The 25,031-nt window shown below is 32.8% G+C and overlaps 1 protein-coding gene across 7 annotated transcripts in view; it reads right to left on the bottom strand.

Annotated features, from left to right (window-relative positions):
* The window catches only part of LOC107992891 (protein sister of odd and bowel-like), a 160,067-nt gene that overhangs the window by 46,698 nt on the left and 88,338 nt on the right, over nt 1-25,031 (bottom strand). For all 7 annotated transcript variants that reach the window (XR_009831589.1, XR_009831588.1, XM_028664370.2 and 4 more), the window contains one exon: nt 19,241-19,280. The gene's annotated coding sequence lies outside the window, so the exon portion shown is untranslated. The remainder of the gene's footprint in view (nt 1-19,240; nt 19,281-25,031) is intronic.

The raw sequence follows: 25,031 nt of genomic DNA, 5'->3' as shown, positions 1-25,031 counted from the left end.
AATTCATAACTCACTTTTTCTTGCATACAATCACTACTTTAGACAACTTCAAATTATTTTATCAATTATACTCGAAATATTGATGAGCAAACATTGTCAAACATTAAACTTCCTTTACGTTACAAACTTCTTACGTTACAAACATTTCGTTTTGTCGATCAATCCAACTCATAACTTTTTCTTGCATACGATTTCTACTTTAGACAACTTTAAATGACTTCAAATGACTCCACTTGACTTCAATGATACAAGAGAAATCTCTACGTGCTCAGCTCGCAAGTGAAAAAGCACGGTTAATGCCTTTTGAACGAGGGCATTTAATTCGAAAAACAGCGTCGCCGGTGTGACCTGATAATTGCCGTTTCCGAGACGCTCGACAAACCGTAGCAAACCGTGACAAACGCGGCGATCGCGACAAAACGCTTCAAAGGATGTGGAGCGTTCCGCGAATTCTTTCCAACAATTCTTTCTAACGGTCAGTTAGGAAGAATCATTCGCAAAAATCTTTGTACACACGTTGGGTTATACTTAATTACCTAGCAGCCCTAGAAGAACCGATTTTCCTTCCTCCCTCCTTCCTCCCATTTCTTTCGTTGCCCTCGCCTCTCTCCAGGTTTCCTCAAGAGATCACAGCTGTGTCGGAATTTGTTTGCTCGATTATTCGCCTTTGTTTTTGCCGGTGGCGAAACGACACCGTTAGATTTTGATCTACATACAGCTATTTTCAGACTTTATACCATGGTGATGAATCATTCTTGCGCTCTGGTTTTGTTGTATCACATTGTTGATCGATTACTATTGTTATTATTTTGGAACGAAGTTGTTATTTTGTTTTTTTTCTTTTTTTTATTGAAATGGATTTGATTTTAAACGACAAAATTTGAGAGTAATTACTTTCTTATTAGATTTTTAATTTAAAAAAAAATTCATTTTTTGTATACGATATACTTCTATATTGAAATATTTATAATTATTTTAAATTATTTTTGTATTATTTAATAAAAATAATACAAAAATACGTATCATGTTGATGACAAGTTGTATAAATATCATTAATTTATGCATTGATCTGAACTGATTTTCAGAATAAATATGGTATATAGTAACTTTGAAAGATCTTTTAAAAAATTTTTGCGTTAAAACGAATCAACCCTTCTAAAAAATCGCAAACACTTTACAAGGATTGAAACATGTAACTAAAATTGAAATATAATCCCACAATCACAGCTGTTGATCAACATCAGGTAATTACTGTAAATAAAGATCATATCTTTGATACAAATGTTAGATCAGTTTAATGTAAAATCGATAACGATCTTTATAATGCTAATGCGTTCACATTATTTTTTTGTGAAATGGATATGTCATAACAATTACAAATTAACAATTGTAAATACAAGGGAAGAAAAAGAAATGAATTTCCTATTTCTGGAAATAGAAATGAGTAATAAAAGTGAAAGAGAGAATGACAGCCTTTTTTTCCCCTCCCCTTTTTCGCCCTTGAGTTAGATCTTGATCTATGTATAAGCTTGGTCTCATGGATGAATCTTATGGATGATATGGTTACTGACTCATCTCTAAACGTCACGGTTAAGAGAAATCACCGTGTTCGCGCAAGAATTATGTTTTCTCACGTACAGTTTGGACAGAAATTAATAGGTCGACTATTATGAACATGGAAACTATGAATATGAAAAGTAATCTTAAGAGAGTGGATTTAGTTCGAAGGACAATAATACTTGAATTGGGTTAAAGATGAGAGGAAGAAGTAAAAAGTTTTACTTCTTAAAATTAAATTATTTATAACATAATAAATAAATAAATATCAACATTATAGTAACTTTTTTGTCTGCTTTAGAATTGATTTCTAGAATTGTTCCACGAATATATCGACACGTTTACTTGTTTCACAATCCTTTCATCCGTTTCCTTTCATCTATTGTAAAAATTAAACTTTCCCACTTAATTATTTCACCATCTTCCTACAAATATAAAAAAAAATCACAACTTTCCATTTTAAATTATCATAACTCTTTAATTAATCCCAATAGGCTACTACTAGTGACCTCTATGGCGCCACTATCGAGCCTTGCTATCGGAGACCTCTGCCATCCAACAGTGTTAAATACGAATGTAAATTTTACTCGTACTTTAAATCGTCCAACAGTGCATCGAATGCCAAAACGCTTACTTTCCTTCCGGAGCAGGTTCAACGTTACACGAGGAAGCGTGTTCGTAAAAGAAAAAAAAAAGGAAAAGAGAAAAAAAAAGGAAAAAAAAAAACGTCAAACTGTCCGTAAACGCGGCACGAGCGCACGATCTAATTTATCGCTACAAGGTAGCGTTATGTCGCGCGTTACAAACGCGTTCCATGGGGTCAAAGGACTTCGGAACAAGGTGAAATCGAAGTCGGCGGTGAAACATACACGGAACGCCTTTCCCATCCTTTATGCGTGCGTGCACACGCTTGTACACCAGCGTTTACTCTTCTGGAAAGTCATCTGCTTTTAGAAGCTTGCGTGTACGGATATGTATGCACATCATATTGCTATATATATATATATATATATATATATGTGGTTCGATCATCTTTTTTTTCTTTTTTCTTTTTTTTTTTTTACGCTCTGCTTTCTTTTTAAAAGTTGTCCCGATTTTGAGACGCGTGTTATTAATGGAAATAAGTTTTTTCTTTTTCTTTTTTTTTTTTTTTTGTAATTTCGTATCATGGAAACGAAAATTAAGCAAATCATTTGTAACATCGCAGTTTGGATATCGAAATTTCTTTGCGCTGCAAAAATATTGCGAAGATAAAAATTTATTTAGGGATCGTAAATTGGGGGGGATTTCAAAATTTTACGATTGATATGATACGTGGTGTTTTAATATTTTAAATTAGGAAAATTTTTCGGAGATAATAAATTGATTTAAAAAAGAAAAAAGAAATCGTGGAGGAAAATAAAGATAAGAGAAGATAAAGACGATTTCCTTTCTTCTTCGGGGTTCCTTCGCCCCCTTACATCAAAGAATTGGCCAAGAATTGGCAAATTTTTACGAGCCATTTTATACTCTGTAATAATACGTTCGAAGGTTTCTATGGCTTCATTCTCGATTTCACCTGATCGAATGACTTTAACTCTTTTATTATTTGCATTTTTCCATTACATCCTCTCCTCTCTCTCTTTCTTCGTTTATTTTCGATTCCGGGTTTTTATATAATTCGATTGAATTGATTCGACAGGTTACGGTTAAAAACTATAAACAGTCACGTTCGAATTATTCATCAAGGTTATCGTAGTCACGTTCGAGATGATTTTGTAGAAATTTGAAATTTTGTTTTTCAACGTTTCAATTCTTTCATTCCTCTTGAAATTCCGTCGGTGAATTACTTTTTTCCTTTTTTTTTTGGCGAGAATGGATCTAGATTGATTTCTTCTGTCTTGCATTTTCTCTCGTTGGAGATTAATCGAGTGTGGAAGAAACGAAGAAAGCTAAACGCAAGAGACAAAGATATAAAGAAAGATTACAAAAGTAAGAGAGGAATTAAAAAAGAAATTAATATAACACTGCTGTCCAAGAATGCTTCGCAAATAACAAATCACTGGAGAAAGAAACACTGGAGTGGTAACCTGTCATGAAAAATCGTCATCTTAAATACCTACTTACTTTCTACCTAGTCGTAAATAATACACACGTCGCCAATTAAGGATTAATCACGTGTCTTTTTCTTTCTTTTTTTTCTTTTTTTTTAATTTTTTGCTTAACCCCTTAGCTTAATCAAATCAATTTCCTGTAGAATAACGATCAAACATTTTATACGATTCTAAGAATTTCTGTCCTTCTTCCTGAAGATCCTTATGTAGTTAAATACCAGATATGATATTCCTCGAAGTTGATTAAGCGGCAACTTTCTCTCTCTCTGAGGAGGAACAAAAATTTGTATCGTTTAAGTTCCTTTATCTTTAAGATCTCTAGGAATCGACTGTAGATCGTTACCTTATAGATCGATGATCTATAACACAAGTCTTGCCATGTTTGCAACCTGTCACTTGCAACCTCTGCCTCTCTACTTTCCTTCGCTTCATTCCCGATTATATGATTATTTTCCCGACTTGAAACATCTCTATTTTCCTCTTCTTGGCAATTAAAATTGTAAATGGAACAATCTTCGTCTTATTATTTCGAATTTATTGTTCTTCTAATCAAAAGAAATACTCAAACTTTCCTTTGATTAGATTTTTCTTTTTCTTTTTCTTTTTTTTGAGAGAGTTTGTTCTTTGTTGAGATGCGATCACGAGAGACGGTCAAAGGTTACTTTCACTGGGATGTTGAACTTGGATGTTGAGTAAAAGGCAGCTATGATTATCGTGGTCCTCGATATTGGCATTTAGCTTTGAGTTTGTGCTTGTTAGGAAGATTTATTTATAAGTTAATAGTTTCGTATCCCTGTTGATATTATAATAACTTCGTAGAAAAGATAATAGTGATTTTTAAATGCTCATATTTTTTTCTCTTATAAAGATATTATATATTAAATTGAGAATTGAATAACAAATGTTAATTAATGCTATTTTAAAATCGTTGCTACTTTATAATTTTTTATAAATTATACCTCCTCTTCATCTTGTCTCTTCTTACATTTATTTTCTTTGATATAAATACATATATTTATTCTTGAAGATATTATATTAAATTATTGTCACTTGTATACTATAGCCTTCCTCTTCGTTTATTCACCGTATTTTATTTATGTAAATTAATTGTATTATTATTATATCATTCGCATATTATATTAGATACATTGAGTAAATAATATCTTCATCATTAAATTAACATTTCAATAATTATCAACGTAAAGTTTCTTTTTTAATAAATAAAGAAAAATTCCACAATTCTCAGAGACTCGAATATCTTCGATTCAAATGACAATACCAAATTACAACCTCGACTCGCGGTTTCTTCCTCAAAGTGACTTTCTGAAAAAAAAAAGAAAAAAAGAAAGAACCACTGTATCGTCGCCTTTCATTTATCCAACCATTCAAAAATAACTTTTGTCCACCATTCACCGTTTCAGCACACTTCCTTCTTCGATTATTCTTTCGTTGAACAAAAACGTTGCAATTTTCTCTCTCTCTCTCTTTCTCACTCCATTACACTACCTTCAATATTCGTTCCTTCTCTCTCTCTCTCTTTCTATCCCCATTATTTTCTCGTAGACATCGTTCAAGGTATTCGATTGCGTGAAAAAAGAAAAGAAAAAAAAAAGGAACTCTCACGGCATATTCCGAACGATCCTGACGGATCTGACTTTGAAATTGCGACGTGTGTCAATGTCAACGTTGTCTAGCTGGCAGTCAGTGTCAGTGACGCAACACAACGCCTGTAAAGGCCAGCCTGTTAATTACGTGTAAACCATTCCTTGGATATGGTCGTTGATTGTTGATAAACAACGGATACATTGTATCGCAGAAGATTTCTCCTCTCTGCCTCGATTAAACTATGAAGACGTGCATTCTTTGCTGATGCAATTCTTTCAATCTAGTATATTCTGATTTTTGGATTTTTCTAATTCTTCTCGTTGTTTGTTTTTTTTTTTTTTTTGTTCTTGCGTCGAGAATTGCATAAAATTCTTTTGTAGCAATATTAGCATTATTGTTTTTAAATAAGTATAAAAATTGTTTCAAATGGATTAAAATTTTCCATTGATACGTATATATATATATATATATATATATATATTTTCATTTTTTAATAGAGCTGGTGGAATGTTTAGAGATAATGGAAAATGTCGATTGGGAATAATGGAAAATGGTAAATCTTCTTTCTATTTGTTTATTCGAATATTTTATCCATCACGTTTTCTATCACCTGTTAACAAACAAAAGGTCGCATTCAGGAAATAAAATATGTAAGGTTAGATACAAGTTCGTTATGCAACTTACTCGTTTCATAATGATATCATTTATTCCCTTTACAACTTAATAAATGCAAACGAAATGAGAATTAATAAAGAAATGCGGTAGATTAGATTGTTGCACGAGAATAAATTGCAGAGGCAGAAAGAAGAATGATGAATAGAAAGAATGGTGAAAGGAAGAAAAACGAAGGTCGCGTTGAAGTTGGACAGAGTGTGGATAGGGTAAAAAAAACGAGTGTCATGGTTGATGTGATATTCGCTCGAAGAAGTGGCCTTAAAAGGTTGATATTTTTTCACTCCAATCGAATATTTTAATTATCGTTTCTTACAGAAAGAAACAAGAAAATGAAATATCGAAAATAGAAACATCTATTTTTTTATCGTATTATTTTAAATACATTTTGATTGATTTAAAATTTTGAACAATTTCACTCAAATATTTAATGATACTATTCAATATAACTGTAAGTATAATTGCATCAGTATACGTGCAGTGTGTTGCGAAAAATTGCAACATTCAATCTATGATTAACATTTAAAGATCGATTAATTCTTTTTAGCAATCGAAAAGTTTTATTTTCTTTCATATTAATTATAGTCTCGATATGTCGGATAGAATAAAATGTAAGTTGTCCTTAACACAATTTAAAATCGTTTAAAACGAAAATCCACTTTCATTTTTTTTTTCTTTGTAAGTTACAATCGACTATTCATACATATATATTGCAAAGCATTGATTAAATAGAAAATGCTTGCTTTTTCCTTTTTTATTACCGAAGGAATAAAAATGATCTGTAAAAAAAAAGAAGTTGTGTTACAACCTTTCGAAATCGTATCTCGATTCTCGAACATGTCAGATGATTTATTTTATCGAGGCGAATAAAACATATATCCAAGATGATAATAGCGATAGTATTACGATCTCGTTAAATATTTTATCGCTTTGACGATAGATATTACGATTGTGACACTTAAAGGAAGAAAAAATTAAATGGCAGATCGAGTAATTTAATCGAAGCGATCGTTTTACGAGAGTCGAGAGAGATCCGGATTCGAAGTTTCCTCGTTCGATTATATTGCCTGATCTATATAATATATTTATGTGGCTATAGAAGCTAAAATTACGAATTGAAAATTTTATATGTTAAATATTTTATTTTAAACATTTCAATGATTTAATAAAATTACTTACAAACCGGAATTAATAAAATTTATTTATTTATTTTAAATTGTTAAAAAGTATTTTGATGTCGTTGAATTTTTTAAATTGAAATTAAGTATCGATAAAATTTGATACTTTTAATTCTTCATTTTTACTTCTCTAACACGAATATTATTTTTTAATGAATATAATATCGAATCAGAAGAATGTAATAACTCCTTGATGTATTTGTATTTGAGAGTTATTTTAAAATGTACACATGTATCTATCCTGTCAAATTATTAAAAGACAATTTACGTACCATTTAATTTTTGTACGAATCATCTTTTTACAAAACTTATCCTGTATCACATTAATAACAAAATTAATATTAAAATTCCTACAATCACAATTAAAAATAACTTTCTAAAATTGCCTGCGCGATATATTAATTCATCCCACGACAAATACTTTTAAGAAGCACGATAAATATAAAATCGAAGGAGAGAAACTCTCTATAACCACCCTCTCTGCAAAAAATTTCGGAGACCACTTATTTTAACGATCGGGCAACCGAACTAATTAATCCCCCATTAAACGTGACAGCATTTCAATCTCGATCGTCCATCTACCTACTTCTTCCCCTCCAAAAAAAAAAAGAATCTCACAAAAAACGCATATTCGTAAGCGGATGTGCCGGTCTGATTCGACAGAAAAAAAAGAAGAAGAAAAAAAAGATGAGCTCCGAAAAAAATTTGGATCGATCGTTGTCACCTTGACCGAAATGGAGACGTGACGCGTAGAAGACAGAAAAGTTTCCTCGTTTCTTGATTTAACATTAAGCTTCTTCCTTTTTCGCTTCAAATTCTTCGTATTTCGATTCTTTCGCTTCACGGATGTAATTTCAACCTGTGGTCGGTAATTACTAATTGCACGAGACTATTCCGACCTCCTCTTGCCTTTCATCTCTTCTCTTCTTCGTTTCTTAGATTCTTTCTTTGCGAGGTGTGCTTTCTGCTTCGATTGTTCGTCGACTGTTGCGAAGAATTTTTTTCTCTTCGGCGACGATAGGATTTCGAGTCTATATTCGAATAATGTTCCGTGAAGATGAACTTATAGTTAGGTTATATTCTTTGATGAATATGAAATTTGATGATAGTTCGATTCGTTGTCGCTAGGTGTCTCATTCTTCGTTGCATCTCTCGCAAGTGATTACGTGTTCTTATATTTTTCTGTTCTTTTTTTTTAATAAACAAAAATGATTATTCCGACGTGATTATTGAAATAGATAATAGCCTTCCAAAATGTTAACTTTTCAATAAAGAAATATTGTAGCCAATTTAATGGCTAATATTTATCGAAACCTACATTTGAAGGAATAAATTTCTGAATCTAAGATTGGTTAAGAGTGTTTTTCGAAAGAATATTCTATTTTTTACAACAATTATCGTTTGACAATACTCGAAAATTATCGAACGATCGAAACAAGGGAATAAGAGGGAAAAAAGAGAAGAAAATAATTCTTCTATTCATCAATCAACGAGACTGAAGAGAAAATGAAAGAAGAAAAAGGAATATCGGCACAAAGAGAAGTACGTAACGCGGGATAGCTTTCTCGGTGCACGTGTGTAATTAAAGGAACTCCGGTTCTCTCAATTAAAAAAATGATAAAAATGGTGGCAATTAAGCCGCAGACCCCTTAACCCACTTGCCACTTAACAATTGGACACGTTGTCCGCAGGGTGAAGCGGCTTTAAACGTAACTGCGCCCAGACGAAATATCAATCCAGCTTTCGCGAACCAAGTTATTCGCCTCGTTTTGTTTCTTGTTTGAAAGGAAAGAAAAACGAAGCTTTTTGTTCCTCTATGAGGAATCGTTTCGATTTTTTGAATCCAGGAGAAAAAGTACTTAATTAAAAGAGTTGAATTTCTGGTATTTGAATTATTAAATCGTTTGCATAAATTTTCTTCTGTTTTTTTGAAAATTAAAAGTATCGCAATAAAATACATTGATTAGTTCATTGATAAAAACAAATATAAAACAAATATATAATTACTTTTAGAAGAAAATGTATTTACATTTTATTGATGTTAAAATAAACTTGTACAAAAATAAACTCTCCTACACTTTTCAATTATTTTCTCTTTTTCCACTCATCATTCTCGAAATCCCAATTGCGAGTCATCCCACCCTATATATACGAAAACAATATCAAATAATAAAAGTTGATATAACTTTTAAAAGATATTGATAAAAAAATAAAAACTATTGTTCATCTTATTCGTTATAATTTTACCTTTCCTCGCGATTTTTATATCTATAGGATGACTCGAGTTGACAGAGAGATTACATAAAACACTATATCGCGACAAATGGAAGAAAGGACAGATTGTTTACAGTAATACATTTATATCGATTACAAAAAACGATTATTTTTTTGTCGAACATCGTCTTATAAGTAAAAGCAGGAAGGATGGATCGTCAAAGGAAGACTAACCAAAAACGGATAATTGGCCAGGATAAGGTAAGTCTTGGCAGGCAAGATCGAGGCAATTGAATTTAAACGGGACAATTCGGTTGATTCAAGATGGTCGTAAAGCGGTCGATGAATTGGGGACGACGTCGCAAGAAAAATCTTCCATACGACAGGGGGCGAGGGAAAAAAGCGATGAGCTTGCTCATTATTAACAGCCGATAATATGGTTTGACGTTTAATGAGATCGAAACGTGAGATCTAGCTTCTTTTTACCGTATGGTAAAACTGAAGACAAATTTGTTAAAACCGATAAAAATATTATTGAATATTAAATGGTATAATGCATTAAAATGTTCGAAACATTTTAAGATAGTAGTATAAGTATATGTATATTTTCCAAAGGTTTGATTAAAGGTGAAAGATGTGTGGAACGTTAAATGTTAAAATATATTTTGAAAAAATTAAAAAAATGTTAAATAGAAATTTATATATAATAGAAGATAACTCTATTACAGCGCCATCTCTATCTCCATCTTGCTTCATCTAACGCTAATTTAAATTTTATATATATATATAAAATTTAATAAGCAAGTCTGAATTAATATTTTTATATAAACTTTTGCGTTTGTTTTAATTCCTGGAATTAATTCTTTGATGTTCCAGGAATATATTGACACCCTGTACTATTATTACTACTATTATTGCACTGAAAGATTGAATGAGACTGAAAAACACTTCCAGGAAGCAGAAGCTATTTCTGGTAAGATAGATCAATAAGTAGATACATACAACAAAGTGCCAATGCTTAGATTTCTAACCATTAATCTTAACATTACATCATCTCTCCAAAAAAAAAAAAAAAGAAATTACATCATAAGAGAAATTTCTAAAAATACAAAAATATTTTCCTAATATACGATAATGCATCAATTTACTTTTATGTAATCGGAAACTGGCAAGCGGCAAAAAAAGGAAATCTTGGCTTCTGGTTTCTTAAACTCTCAACATCCATGTTGCTCTATTAACCATTCGATCGTCTCGATCGTTTCGAACTCCATTACGAGCAAACAACGATTTTCTTCGTTACGTTCTTACAAGAATAACGAAGAAATAGAAAAGGAAAGAAATTAGAAATCCATCATCATTTCCAGGTATACCTATAATTTATAATATAGGAATGATAAATTTATTCCTTAATCCTAATTTTATCCTTACTTACTTTGGCTATACTAAGTTGGCCATCATTCATTAACAAGTTTAAACATTATTAGCTTAGTTTTTTATTCTTCATAATACTTATCTATCACTAAATTGCACTAATCATAAACTCAAATCGAAATACTCAATAATCAAAACATATCCAACACAATTTCTTCATTCACGCCCTACATTAAATGGTATTAATATAATAAAAAACGTTTCACGGGGAGGAAACGGATACTCGGCCCAATTCCTGCGGCGCATGCGCGTAAAACATGTTGGAACACTTCGCGATCGCCACGCTACACTTACGAAATCGGCGGCATTGTATACTATTAAAACGAAGAAAAAAAACCAAGCTCTCCGACCTGAAGATACGATAGGTATGCAGGATGAGACCGTGACGGACACGTTGCTTAGCCGTATGCAGATTATACTCGGATAAATCGGTCGTTTGCTGTCTTCTGTACTGCTCTTGGATATGCAAGAGAGTTTTTTTTTCTTGCTCGAATAAGTTGGTTACTGGATTTAGAAGAAGTTTTTTTGCTTGTTTCAAGGCTATATTTATTTTTTCCTAAAAAGAAATCAAGTTATGAAGATGATCAGAGAAAGATATTTAGCTTAAAAATTGTACAGATTCCAATTTAAAATGAAATTGATTATGAAGTTACATATATGTAAAGATTTTCTTTAATTCATAACCTATAATTCTTAATTCAAACGTTTGCTGTCTATACATGTAAGATACAAAGTTTAAAAAAGCCAGTGAAAAGAATTCGTCTATAATCTAGGAATAATTCAGGTACTTTAGTACCTGTCAAGATACATAAGTTCTGGAATTTAAATTTGACTTCCATTACTGTAACACACTACATTGTAAATCCTAATGAATGCTATGTTCGAGAATATCAAACAATCGTTTCCTATGTTAAATTTTCTATTTTCTCCTATAGAACATATATACATAATTTACATTTTATTCTAGTTTCTAGAAACAATCATCCGATATATACAAAAGATCCCAATTTCACAATCCTATTTCACAAATTTTACACCATCCATTCCATTCTAGAATTTCGATCTAGTCGATCCTAGGAAAACAATTTTTCTGCTCGTGTGATTCTGATTTTCATCGACTATCACATTTGATTTATCTTGCAATGATTTATCCCAGTCATTTAACACGGTGCATTATGCATTACAGCTCGGGAAGATCAGAATAACGTGAATTTCATGGAAAATAGGTGAACGTAAGTGTACCAGTTGAAAGGCTTTAAGGATAGTTTATTCGTGATTTTTCTAAACACAAAAAATTTAAATTACTATTCAGATGGTTTTTACTTTAACTATTATTTGGATAAAGAGAAATAGAGATGATGTCTTACTCTATCTTTAACTGACACACCAATCTCTTATTTGTTTTAATCTCTGAAATTGATCTTCCACGAATTATTAACATCCTGTGTAAGAAATTTAAGACTTTTTTTATCTTCGAATTAAAATATTTTTACACTCCAAATAATTAATTAAATAATTCGTTATTAATGAGGATTGAAACTGAGATGATTGTTGATAATTTACGATTAAATTTGAAAGAAATCTGAAAGAAACGTTTTAAGAATCCATGAGAATCATTAAAATTTTAAGAAATGTCACGATACTTTTTAACGTTATATTAATCCCAAGTTTTATCTAAAACACTTTACAAACCACAGTAAAGAGCAAAAACTTATGGGACAATCTCACCATTCCCCACGTACCATAACCTCTAAAAGGGACAATAATGGTGTCCACTTTCCCTACACGTTCCCTCCATGCACCAAAAACGCGAATCACGATCTATGCATCTATGGTTGGCTCCATTCCTTCTAATTTATCCACAGAACGCAATCGATCCGATTCATCTAACGCGGTGCATTATGCGCACGAGAGAATCGCGAAATTTCATGGAAAATAGGTGGAGAAATCCCGTTACAAAAACACACGGCCAGATATGGAACGATTTGGCGAAACGACCGCAACGTTTATCCTCACGTTGCGCATTTTCAGAGGCGATGTTTCAATCCTTTGCCAGGCTTTATGCGCCGTCGCGTTCACGGCTGATGGCCGGTAGATAGAGAGAGAGAGGGAAAGAAAGAGAACGAGAGAGAAGTGGAGAGAGTGGTCGTGAAATTCGAGACGCGAAACACGAAATTTATCGGAAGCTAGAAAGGCGTGCAACGCCTGTTCGAGTTTCGACGTGACTGTTTTGCATTCAATTCCGCTTAAAAAGACGGAGAGGTTTCGTTTCTTTGGACAAATTTAAATTGGAGTGGCCGTGTGTGAAGGTGAATTTATGGGACAGATTGTTGGAAGAGGAAATTTTCTCTGGATGTGATTTGAAGAGAAGGAAAGAAATGTTCTTTATTCTTTTTTTTTGTAGATTGCGTTTGAATGACAGAAAATCTTTAAGAATTAAATTTTAGAAATTTTGAATTCTTTTGATTTCTAAATGAGGTACGAGGAATTATAATTCATTCCTCGAAATTTATACAAACTATTATACACGATCACAGTATAATATCCAAGATGTGATTTAATCAATTTAATATCTATCTATAAATAAATGATTATTCGTTCAAGGAAACTACATTTCACAGGAACCAATTCGACAGCAATCGCATAACTTCAGAAATTCACATCATGATTCTCTTATCGTCCCCGTTCCATCGTCTGCAAAAACTCGAAACCCACTCATCCTTCTGGCCAACCTCCGCAATTCAATACTCGTATCACCGCCGGAAACTCCACTCCACAACATTGACATTACAAATTTCTCGAACGGTTTGGGAAAAGGAGCGACCAGAACGTTATTCGAGCCGATTTCCACGGAACACCCTCGAGGTCGTTACAACTAAGCAAGAACAGGAATCTATCCTCGAGCTTTGTCAGAAATTTGCATCTCGTCCCGTTAGGGGACACCGATCCCAGATGCGCCGTGTCTACACAGAGTGAAACGCCTACAACGAGATGGCTGTAATCTCTTCACGATGCATACGCACTTCAAAAGAGGGACAGAGAGAGAAAGAGAGAGAGAACGAAGAAAAATAGTTTCTCGTACCAATATGGAAAAGATGAGAAGAGAATTCGGTCCTCGTGTGCATTGCAGAAATAATACATGATTAAACGTGTAGGATGATGTTAGAGGATGTTTTCGAATCTCTTTCAGAAGAGATCGAAGATTTCTAGATAAACTTTGACTAATAACAAATGATTTCTCGAAAATTTTTCGTTGATCACGAATAAAATTAATTGCGAAAATTATACTGCAAATCTCTTTGAAAATCTATTGATTGGGAATCCATTTTATAGGAGTTAAAGGAGGATTTTGAAGAAATATAAAATAATTCAGAGGAAGGATAGCATAAAACAGCTTAAAATAAACAATTAATCCCAATAATCGAACATTCTATATACATAATACATCCTACAATGCGTTGCTGAGACACGATCGAGAATTTATAAGGAAATTCTAACCGGTTCAGGAAAGAAAGCAAGCAATGACGGATCCCAAAACCAATCGCGGATGTCCCATCCCATAAATCATCGCGGCGAAACAGTTTTTCCTCGAGCGTATCCTGCAAAAAAGAAGAAGAAAAAGAAGAAGAAGAAGAAGAACAAAAAAGAAATTAACGAGTTACCCTTTAGGAGTACGATAAATAACGCGGTTTTATCCCCTTGTGCCGGTACTCGGCAAACCCTGTCCTCCGGATAAATGATCGTACGTCATCGCAAGGCTCCTCCGCGATTCCTCGACCGATTGCTCGAGCTTCGGTGGCGGCCTGTATGCGCGATTTATCCCCTCTCGTAAACCTGTGCGATCCCTTTGTGCGCGCTCACTAAATATCTGTGGGACACGTGTACCTGGCCGCGATGGAAGCGTGTCGGCCGATGTTCCTCGCTGAACGACACGCGGCGTGAGATAGCCGGCGATTTGTCACTCGATGAATCTTCCTCGGCCGCTTGTCCCGCTTTGATTCGTTCCACGAGCTTTCTTTTCCTTCTTCTTCCGCGAACGGAATCACGAAGGGAATTTTGAAAAGGATTTTTCCAAGATTTCCAATTATTTATTATATCCAGAAGAATTTTAAAAAGGAGTTTTATATTCCATTATTAATAATTCCATTTGGATGTAGGAATGCTTGAAGACTACAATAAATGGAATATGTGAAATTTATTTAAAAAGAAAAGAACGTGGACAATTATTTTATTCGAAAAGAAAATTCTTAAAGTATTTAGGTAATTATTACGGCAATTTTCAATACTCCATCGATGTTAAATTAAGATTAATACGATTTATCATTTATATTTAAATACTTTCACTTAAAACTCGATATAAATAATCAAAGAAAAAAGAAGAAACTAAAACTGAACCTGACTGATTTATTAAAGGGATTGAATTCCTCTCATCACGAGGCTCGTAAACAATGTTTCAGAAAGATCTCGTGGATACGTTACAGCAACCGTGCGACCACGAACAACCGCTCGAAATCGCGGAACGATCGATTGCATAATGATCCAATCCAGCGAGGCAAGTGGATCTGTGCCGAGGTGTGAGATTTATACGTGTGTATACGTAGCTGTGTATATACCTGCAACGTGAGGATCGACATTAATTCAAAGAGATCGCAGCTGCGTACTCACCAACCGTATTCACGATTAATTCTATATATCCCTCGTTTAAATTCTGCAAATCGGATCGTTGATCAATTTTTTTGATAACCGTGAAATAAAGTAGAATCTGTATAAAATCGAAACTTTTACAAATAAGTTTAACAAAATTATTTTTATTAGAAGTAAAAGAGGGGAAGAAACTGCCCTTAAATCACCATTCTTTCTTCGTAATATTCAAATAATTTATTCTTAAGATAAGAAAAATTGGAGAAATTACAATGCCCTAATGTTATAGAAGTAAGTATTCTGGAAATTTCAAGTTTTTAAAGGCGTCTGCACCCCAAAAACTTGAATTTTAGAATTGATGAAGATAAAGAGATGGTTAAGAATTCTTTTTTTTCTTTAAAAAAAATTTTTGTTGCGGATGTACATGTTTCGTTTAAGATGCATCTGCACATCAGTAACAACATTTTTTTTTTTTTGATTAATGAAAATTAAATTCCAATAGAGAAATCTCTATTCTCGAAAAATTAAACAATAATTAAAAAAAAATAATTCGTATAAATAACCAATGTAAAACTGACATTGGTTTTTCAATAAGCTCTTCAACCATAATCAAACATGATTTCTGATTAGCAAAGTATCATTTCGATATTTCGATAAAATACTCGGTGTCTGAAAATAATATATTAACACATTATGTATAGCCAATCAGCCTCTTGGCTTTTCGCGACGGATCATTGTTGTTTCAATCCAACCATGTCTTTCGATCATTTCATTTTTATCATATCGAATTCACGAATGACAGCATTAGAAAATCTATCGCAATGGATAGATAAATCACGATAAGCCCTAGTTTGCCTGTTGCATTACACTTAATACGTAGACAAATACCGATTACACGTTGGCAGCGATAGATCGAGAGATAAAGTGTCAATCAATGAATGAAACGAGAACCTTAAGCTTGGAAAGAATATTCTGTGATATATACTGGATTTAAGATCTCGAAGATCTAACAAGACGGAGTGATGATAAACGTTTAATTGATTAAATGCTGTTAAAATTTATCGCTTTAAATAGTTTACAGCAAGGCAAAAAATTGAAAAGTTATATTTTCTATTTGTATGCATCGAAGAATGATTTGAAACATGATACGAATATTATCGATATTATTAGCATAGCGTTGAAGAAAGAATTTGGAATTTTTTTATTTCAATAATTTTTATAATTGAGAATCGAAGGAACTTCTACAAAAAAACGTTTACAAACGTTTCGCTGAAGAAAATAGCATTAGCCAAATAATTGAAAAATTAAACTTGAATAATCTAATACCAGTTAAGTAAACTCATTATTCATGTTTGAATAATTTCTGATTTAGATCTAAGAAATCTTGATAATTTTAAAATTCTGCTTGTTAACAGTTCAAAGGAATAAATAGGGACAAGTTTGAGAAACAAATCAGCTTGGAACTTTACTATAACTCTATTACTTTGATCAATATCTATTAGTCATCTTAATCAATCTTCGATATTTCTAATTTCCATATATAAGTAGTTATATTTACAGATAGGAAACGATTATTTTGCACATAAATTTACACATTATAAAAAAAAATGTCAAAATTAATAAATATAAAGTTTCCTTAATTAAAAATATCCTATCTTCATATTTTCTTTGTCCTGTCAATGTTTAGATTCGAAGTTAATAAATAAATTAAAAAAGAAAACGCAGTGGAAATTTGTAGTCTGTGCCATGGTATACTATTTAAACAAATGGTCTGGCAATCACAGACCTCACGTTAATCGATAACCCTACGGACGTGCCACTAGCTCGACCCGGTCATCAATTAGTATTCCAACGATTCGCAAGAGAACGGGACCCGCGGCTGTTGGAAAAGCTAGATATTATACTCTCGCGATTTCGTGGTCAAGCCATTTCTGATCCAATCGAATTAATAGTTGAAGATACGGATAAGATACATTAAACGTCGAACAAGTATCTTTCTACGATGAAAATGTACCCTATACATAACATAGCTATACATAATCCACTATTAGAAGAATAATTCTCTCGATAAACCTACGAAATATGTATGATACGATCATACGTTTATTTCAACTCCCTATCCTTCTTTCTTTTCTATTTTCCACGTTCAACCAACACACCAAAGACAAGCAAACTTTTACGACGTAGAATCTATATATATATATTGGTTTCCATTCAAGTTAGATTAGATTAAGTGAAATATTCGCTTGGATAGATAGCACAGATACGGATATTGCACGATATTACCGTTGAAATCCATCTTACGCTCGTATTCGATCCTAATTTTCTTAATATTTATCCCTAACTGGCCCGAGAGTGACATCGAGGGTTAATACCTGTCGAAGGATCCGCCATTATGTCACGTGACGGAAAAATAATGGCGACGATGCGCAAAAATGCTGCGCAACGAACGTATTGAGCAATAGATCGCCTCGATCCGAATCGCGCGCCCTCTCGCGTGATTCGTGGGTGTATATACACGGTTTGCCGACAAGCAACAGGTATTAACATTATATACGTCTGTATGTACGTTATATAGGTGCACGAGCACGCTCGTGAAACCAGTATTTACTAGCGGCTTGGCCGAGAGACGTGGCTGAATACTCTGGCCGTATGCAGGTCGAACTGCTGGTAAATCTAGCACGGTATCGCGTGAAGCAACTGGCAAGTACACGAGCACCTAGATACACGTATAAATATCGGTACTATCGGATAGGAGAGCTGCAAGCGCGCAGCTGCACCGGTAGTTTGCAACAGATACTCCGGAGGAGCTACTGAATAAGCTTGCGGTAGGCCACCTCGAAGACGAATAAGCGTACGCCTACCGGTTGGGAAGGCATTTTGATGCGTGCTGATCCAACGCGAGAACGGTGTACCGTTGTTACACAATCGCGACCGATTCCCGCGATAGATTGTTAGGTTAGGTTCCATGGGATGCTAGCTATGGGTGATGCACGAGATATGAGTCTTTTAATATCGCCCACAAAATTATGGATTCGAGGGAATTCGAGGCTTTATCACGGTGTTAGAGGTTAAGAGCGCTTTCGATATATTGGATTTCTGAAACAAAAATTTCGACGCGGTTTTATTATTTCTATTAATAATTGCAACGTCTGCGAAAGATCATGAGAGAATCTTAATTCAGAAATGATTATTTCGATGATATTGTCGCAGAATTGTGATGGATTCGCGCGATTAGGTTGTAGGGACGCGTAGACTGAACTGTGAATGAATTTTCATTGACGCAATAAAAAATTATGATTTCAACAATGCGCTATTACGCAATTGCGACCGATTTTCGCGAGAGAAATTGTTAGGTTTAGGTTTTTACAGAGTATACCATGGACATTTACGATGGAGTGTTCATGATATACGTACAAGATATGGAATCTTTAATAAGATGTTACCGCAATAGTGATAAAACTAAAAAATTATTGTTTTGAACGGTGTTGCGGTTGTTACACAATTCTGACCAATTCCCGCGATAAGTTGTTAGGTTAACCTATGGGAGAGTTTTCATGATGTTGCGCGAGATATAACATTTTTTTTTAACAGGTTATCGTAATAACCTGTCAGTTTGATATAAATAATATTAATTAAAGGTTTGAGAATTAGAACAAGTTAATTTTTCTAAAACATTCTCACGACTCTCCAGAAAGTTTCATAATATGTCAAAATCTTTTTTTTTCTTTTGAAAATTCGTATTATTATTGCCCTTTTAAAATCTATAATCATCCTATTTATTTTCAAGGGGAACAAATTGCAAATTTAAATGAAAATTTAAAAGAATTCGAAGGTGAAGTTACATACCCGACTGGCAGGAAAACAAGTCAGCTCCGATACAGCTCGTCTGAAACAAAAAAAATTCTTATGTTATTACAAAAAATATTACAAAAAAGTTCCCCTAAAAATCTTCAACACTTATCAAAATTATTTGTCACGAGATTGCATCGATTCGTTACAAAAAAAAGAATCGTTACGTTGAACTTTCGCGATAATTTTGTACGAATTTCGCATACGCTACTCCGCTCCTTCGATCTCGTTTCGAAAAATCGTTATGTTAATCGAGTTAAGCCGAAAGTGAGTCGGACGTGAGCGATATATAATAATTCGTTTGGCTCAAACAAATCTCTTCCTCATTTCGCAATCGAAACACGTATACAACAATTGTTTTTTTTCTTTGCACGATGATTCAATTAGCGCAAGCTGTCGATATGCTTCCGCGATCCCGATTTACCGCAAATTCGCGTCTCAAGGTGGAGAATGATCGAACGGAAAAAAAAAAAAAAAAGAAAAGAAAAGGAAAAAAAGGATAAAAAAACGATAATCTAGGAACTGAAAGTACGATCTGTAATGATCTAATCGTGGCTCGATCCTCGATACCACATATTTTCTCGTATTTATTAGAGGAAATGTACTCACTAGGATGGAACGAAACGTGGCGGGTAAAATTCTTTCTTTTTGTTAATCGTATTATTCTCTCTATCTCTATTAAAATTTATCAAGATATTTTCTTTCTATATTATATGCGTGGAAATGATTTTTTTTTGTTAACGTTTCTAATTTTCATCAATTTTGACCAAGAATGTTGGGATTAAAACCACTGCAGATGTTGAAAAATTATTACAACAAGAATGTAATAATTTTTTTATACTCTGTTAATGAACAAATTGTTAACAATTTCTTTTTGAAAAAAATTATTTCCATCATAATGCACCGATATTTATTTCTAAAAACATTTGAAATGTTCAATATACGTATCTTCCCAAAAATTGAAATAAATTAATTGAATATCAACATTACTTATCTATCAATCTAATAAAAAATATCCTTAAAAGTATCAAAAATAAAAGAAAAATAATAATTTTGATCACAATCTCATAGGATCTTTCTCACGAAAGATCGATCAACGTTTAATTAATTAATTAATTATTCTCCAACTAAAAAGAGAGAGAAAAAAATTAAGAAAAGAACAAAAAAAAAAACGAAAAGGAAAAAAAAAGTAGCATCATCCGACTCAATATATTTCCAAATTGCTACCAGAATTATGGTGAATATCCGGTGTCCGGCAATTAATTAACCAAGACAGTTTTGAGAATGCTGTTGAACGAGAAAGCTAATTGGATACAGCCAACCCTACCAAGTAACAACCGTGCTTTTTGCCTGGATACTTGCCAGATACGAGACACGTAAATACGTGTTCGATTCGATTTTAACCGATCTCGCGGCATGGTGATACAAACGAATAAAGATTATGGAGATGAATCAAATAGAGAAGTAACATCGAGTGATGTATAAATTTTACTACTTCTATTGTATAATGATTAAATTAAGAAAAAAGGAATCGTATTACAATCGAAAATTATGAAAATTATATATAAAAAAAAAAGAAATATTATCTACAATTAATATTTCATTTCAACTATTTCCTACAACTCTAACGATTCTAATTCATCTTCATGTAATTACTTTTCAATGCACCTATCAGTATACTCGAATTTCATACAAATTCAAGATCAATTTCAAGGATAATTGAAAACGTATTTCGAATTGGTCGTTTCTTTTCCAATTGACTCCCATTAATTCAGTGAATCTGACGATTCTTCGTCAATTCTTCTTACCGATATCAAATCGATATTCGAGCAGCTTAATAAGATTCACTTTTTCCCCCGAACCACAATAAAACTATGATAAAATCGTTATTATTCCAATCGTTATAGCGATAAAATTCGATATCCTTCGATATAAACGCACGAATTCGCAAAATGCAACCCGGCAAAAAGCATAAATTCCAAATACCGGTATCCCGGTGCACATAAATGCAACCAGTTTTCCTTCATCGATAATGCAACATTTCTTTCAGCATCAGAATTTCTAACGCATACTTCTAAAACGCCACGCTTTCACATTCTCATGCCTTCCAACTTCCCATCGGCCAAACGTGGCCGCCATTTTTTTTTCAACAAATTTTTTTCCACGTGATGAATCAATGACAAATTGGCACGGGAGCTCCAGAAGGTCCATATGATAACTCAAAGCCACTCAGATTGGTAACTGGCCTTATCGATCCTCCAAAGCGAATTTATCCGTCTATTTAAACGCACGAAACGTTTCCGCTATCTATTTCGCCCGATGTTTCTTTCGTATGTTCCGTGTTATTTATTACGAGTCGAGCATTCAGGGAGTTTCGCGTTATCTGTCTCGACTCGAGACGTTTAAAGCGTTTCACGTTATCTGTTACAAGTTGGACAACCTTAAGAAGTTTCGCTGAGAAAACACGCGAGCCTAAACCGTGGCAATGTCCACTGTGTATATTAAAAAAAAAAGAAAAGAATGAAAAGAAAAAAAAGAGAGAAAAAGAAAAAGAAAAGAAAAAAAGGAGGAAAAGGAAAGAAGAAACGAAAAATGTCTTTCGAGTTAGTCTTTGGAAAGTTACAAAAGTTTCCGTGAAATATGAAACGAATATGATTTATTAGCTAGTTTCCTGGGATTTTAAGACTTTTTTTTATCGATTTTTATCTTTCGTTCTAATAGAGGTGTTTGGCCTTCCACGTTTCTCTCCATTAAACATTTTTACACCTCGATTTGTTTCTTCCATTTCTTGTTAGATTACGGTGAACTTTTGGTCAAATGGCAAAGTTTAGTATGTCACCATTGTCGTCAAATTTGAAATTATTATATTCTTTTCGAAATGTGTTTCTAAAGGAATGGATTTGTATTATTTTGTAAAAATATTGGGACTTTTTTTTTTGCAAATGAGGAGGAGAAATTAGAAAAATATACATATAAATTTCTGATTGGATTTTTCGAAGCTCCTCTTGAATCGTGTCTGATTTCTAGCTTTAAAGTCCTCGACATATTCTATTTTTCTTTTTTTTTTTTATGATTTTTCTGTTCTTCGTAGCCATTTATTTATTTTTTCTATATCACGTATCTTTCATATTAGAAATACAAACAACACATAAGAAATAATAATAGCTATAAATAAAACATGCATTGAAAAATCAATTATCGACAAAATATAAAATCATTTAAATTAAATAATATTCTGTCTGAATTCCTTTTATTTAAAGATCGAATGAATATAATTGCAAAAATCACAAGCTCGAACGACAAAATTTGAATAAACAATTACCTGGGAAGTATAAATATTATGTTTCATAATTTCATTCCCGTAAATCTATTTACATTACGTACGCGCAATAATCCCAAGACAATAACTTACGACGAGCACAGATCTAAGACGAGATCCTGTTCCATCTCGTATTCGAATATTATAGTTATAATGAATTTTACGTTTCTAACCAGCCATATCTGGTTACTACCACTTGTACACCTCAAAATGACCACCTTGCGTCCGACTCCAAGACTTGCAAACATCTTGTCAACATCTTACTCCCCTTGCACTTCCAATTTGTTATTCTAATTCGTTGGAAGCCCTGTTCGGTATTAGTGGAGCTAGCTTCACTCGCCCAATGAGCCATTGCAACACGAGAAAACTCAAATACGATGTAAAACAAGATGTATGTTGTACCATTGATATTACTTATTCGGCCGATTTCGATTTGGAATGTTGTCTTCGACGATTTAGATTAGAGTCGTGTAAAGCAAAGGGGAAAAAAAGTAAAAAAAAAAGATTTATATTCTATAAAATAGTTAAAATTGTGTTATTTTCGAATGAAGATAAATTTCTATATTTTTAGAGAAGAAGTAGAACCTTTATTTCTTCTCTGATGATTATCTTTCGTCCATTGAACGATTATAATTTTTCCTATTTTAAATTAAATATATATATATATTGATTTTATTTCATGTATAAATTATAACTGTATAAATTATATTATATATAAAATTTATTAAAGATTATATCGGATCTAAATTCTTTTAGTTTCCTGTTCTATATGGGCATTTCATTTTATTTAATTTTTTGCAGTGTTAACAGAAGAAACATATACTTTTATGATGTACCTTAATTTAAGAGTAATAGATGTCTCAACATGGATGCTACGTTGGTTGAAAAATATGAAAGTTAACATTAAAATGATGGGCAACTTCTGATAATGACTCATTAACTATAAGTAAATATCTATCGTTAAATGAATATTGCTAATATAAAATCAAAGAAATTGTTGAATATAAAAGCTTAAATACAATATGAGAATATTAACTGCCCAGAATGCAATAAAAGAATCTTGTATGCTAACAATAGTATAGGAATTTACTATTTCCTCTATTGCGTTAGATAGGTTAATTTGCAATAATAATTAAAATGTATCTTAACCTTTGCCTCTTAATAATTATAAAAGATAATATTTGAAATAATTAGTGCACATAAAGTGACACTTTTATTTTAAAAAAATGATAATTATCTTTTTTTTTAAATAGTATACTTTACTTATAACCGCAATATTATTTCATTTCAATAATTATTTCCAATATTTTTTAAATAAACCTATTAATGATTCCAAATATTTATATACCAATAATTATTTAATTAAAAAAACTCTGTTGATTCAATAATTTTCAACAGCAATGTTGCCTTACCTTCGTAAGAACACTTTTATCACAATCATTCAATTCTATCCTACATCTATCTATCACAAATTTTCCACATTTCACGTTTTTTTTTTATTCGACCACGTAGCGCGTGACTGCGATCAACGTACGCCATTTTGTCTACTCGCTCGGCCATTTCGCGGGATGCATTTTTTAGCCCGCGTGATTTAAAAAATAAAAAACAAAAAAGATAAAACTAAAAGAAAAATCCTTATCGAGCGAATAATTTTCCTCAATAATATTATTATTATCACGAACATGATTTTATCACTCACGATCATCGATTCTTTTTTCAAAGCAGATTCCATCAATTATCCAGACACTCCTTGAGCAACGTGGCTCACTAACGACTGCTAATTTCCTTCGAGACTGTATATATTCGTTCGCCCAAGGGGCAAATGAAACTGGCCGATCCTCTAGAAAAGCCATAATTATTAATAATAAAGCGAGCAACGTGCTCAAAGGCACGTAACACGTGGCGACACCTAGGGGCTTGTCCAGGTTCCAGGACGATTAGGTTGGAACGCGATGATTTCAGCGAGCTGCTGTCCTAGAAAACTAACCCGATCTGAGTCTAATTGTTAATTAGTAATTAGTAGCAACAATTCACAAAGACCAACTGTGAATCATCGCAATGACAATTTCACGAATGAGATTAAAGAAATTTAAATAGAGATTTGCCCTATCCTTATAAATATAATGAATATGATGAATATTTTGAATAATATCAGAGTGATAAATATATCGATGAAAAAAATACTCGTTCAAATTACAATAAATGGAATCAATTGATCAATCGCAAAAATCAATATTTAATCGTCACGAAGAATCTTTAAGCATCGCTTAAAAAATCTTATCTAAAAATCCTAAAGTCCTCGATTCATAAATACTCTCTTCATCGACGCCCATTCGTTCGCGGTTACATTTTCATCTATCTTTCGAACCATCGCGTTCTATTACCGGCTTACTTCTTTGCGCATTTTTTTCTGGGAGAAAGATCTCTTCCAGCGACTGGAAAAAAAAGGTAAGAGATAAAGACAACGAC

Source organism: Apis cerana, linkage group LG10, assembly GCF_029169275.1.
Source record: "Apis cerana isolate GH-2021 linkage group LG10, AcerK_1.0, whole genome shotgun sequence".
Lineage (NCBI taxonomy): Eukaryota > Metazoa > Arthropoda > Insecta > Hymenoptera > Apidae > Apis > Apis cerana.
The sequence above is the reverse complement of the archived record's forward strand: the minus strand, read 5'-3'. Positions and strand labels throughout refer to the sequence as shown.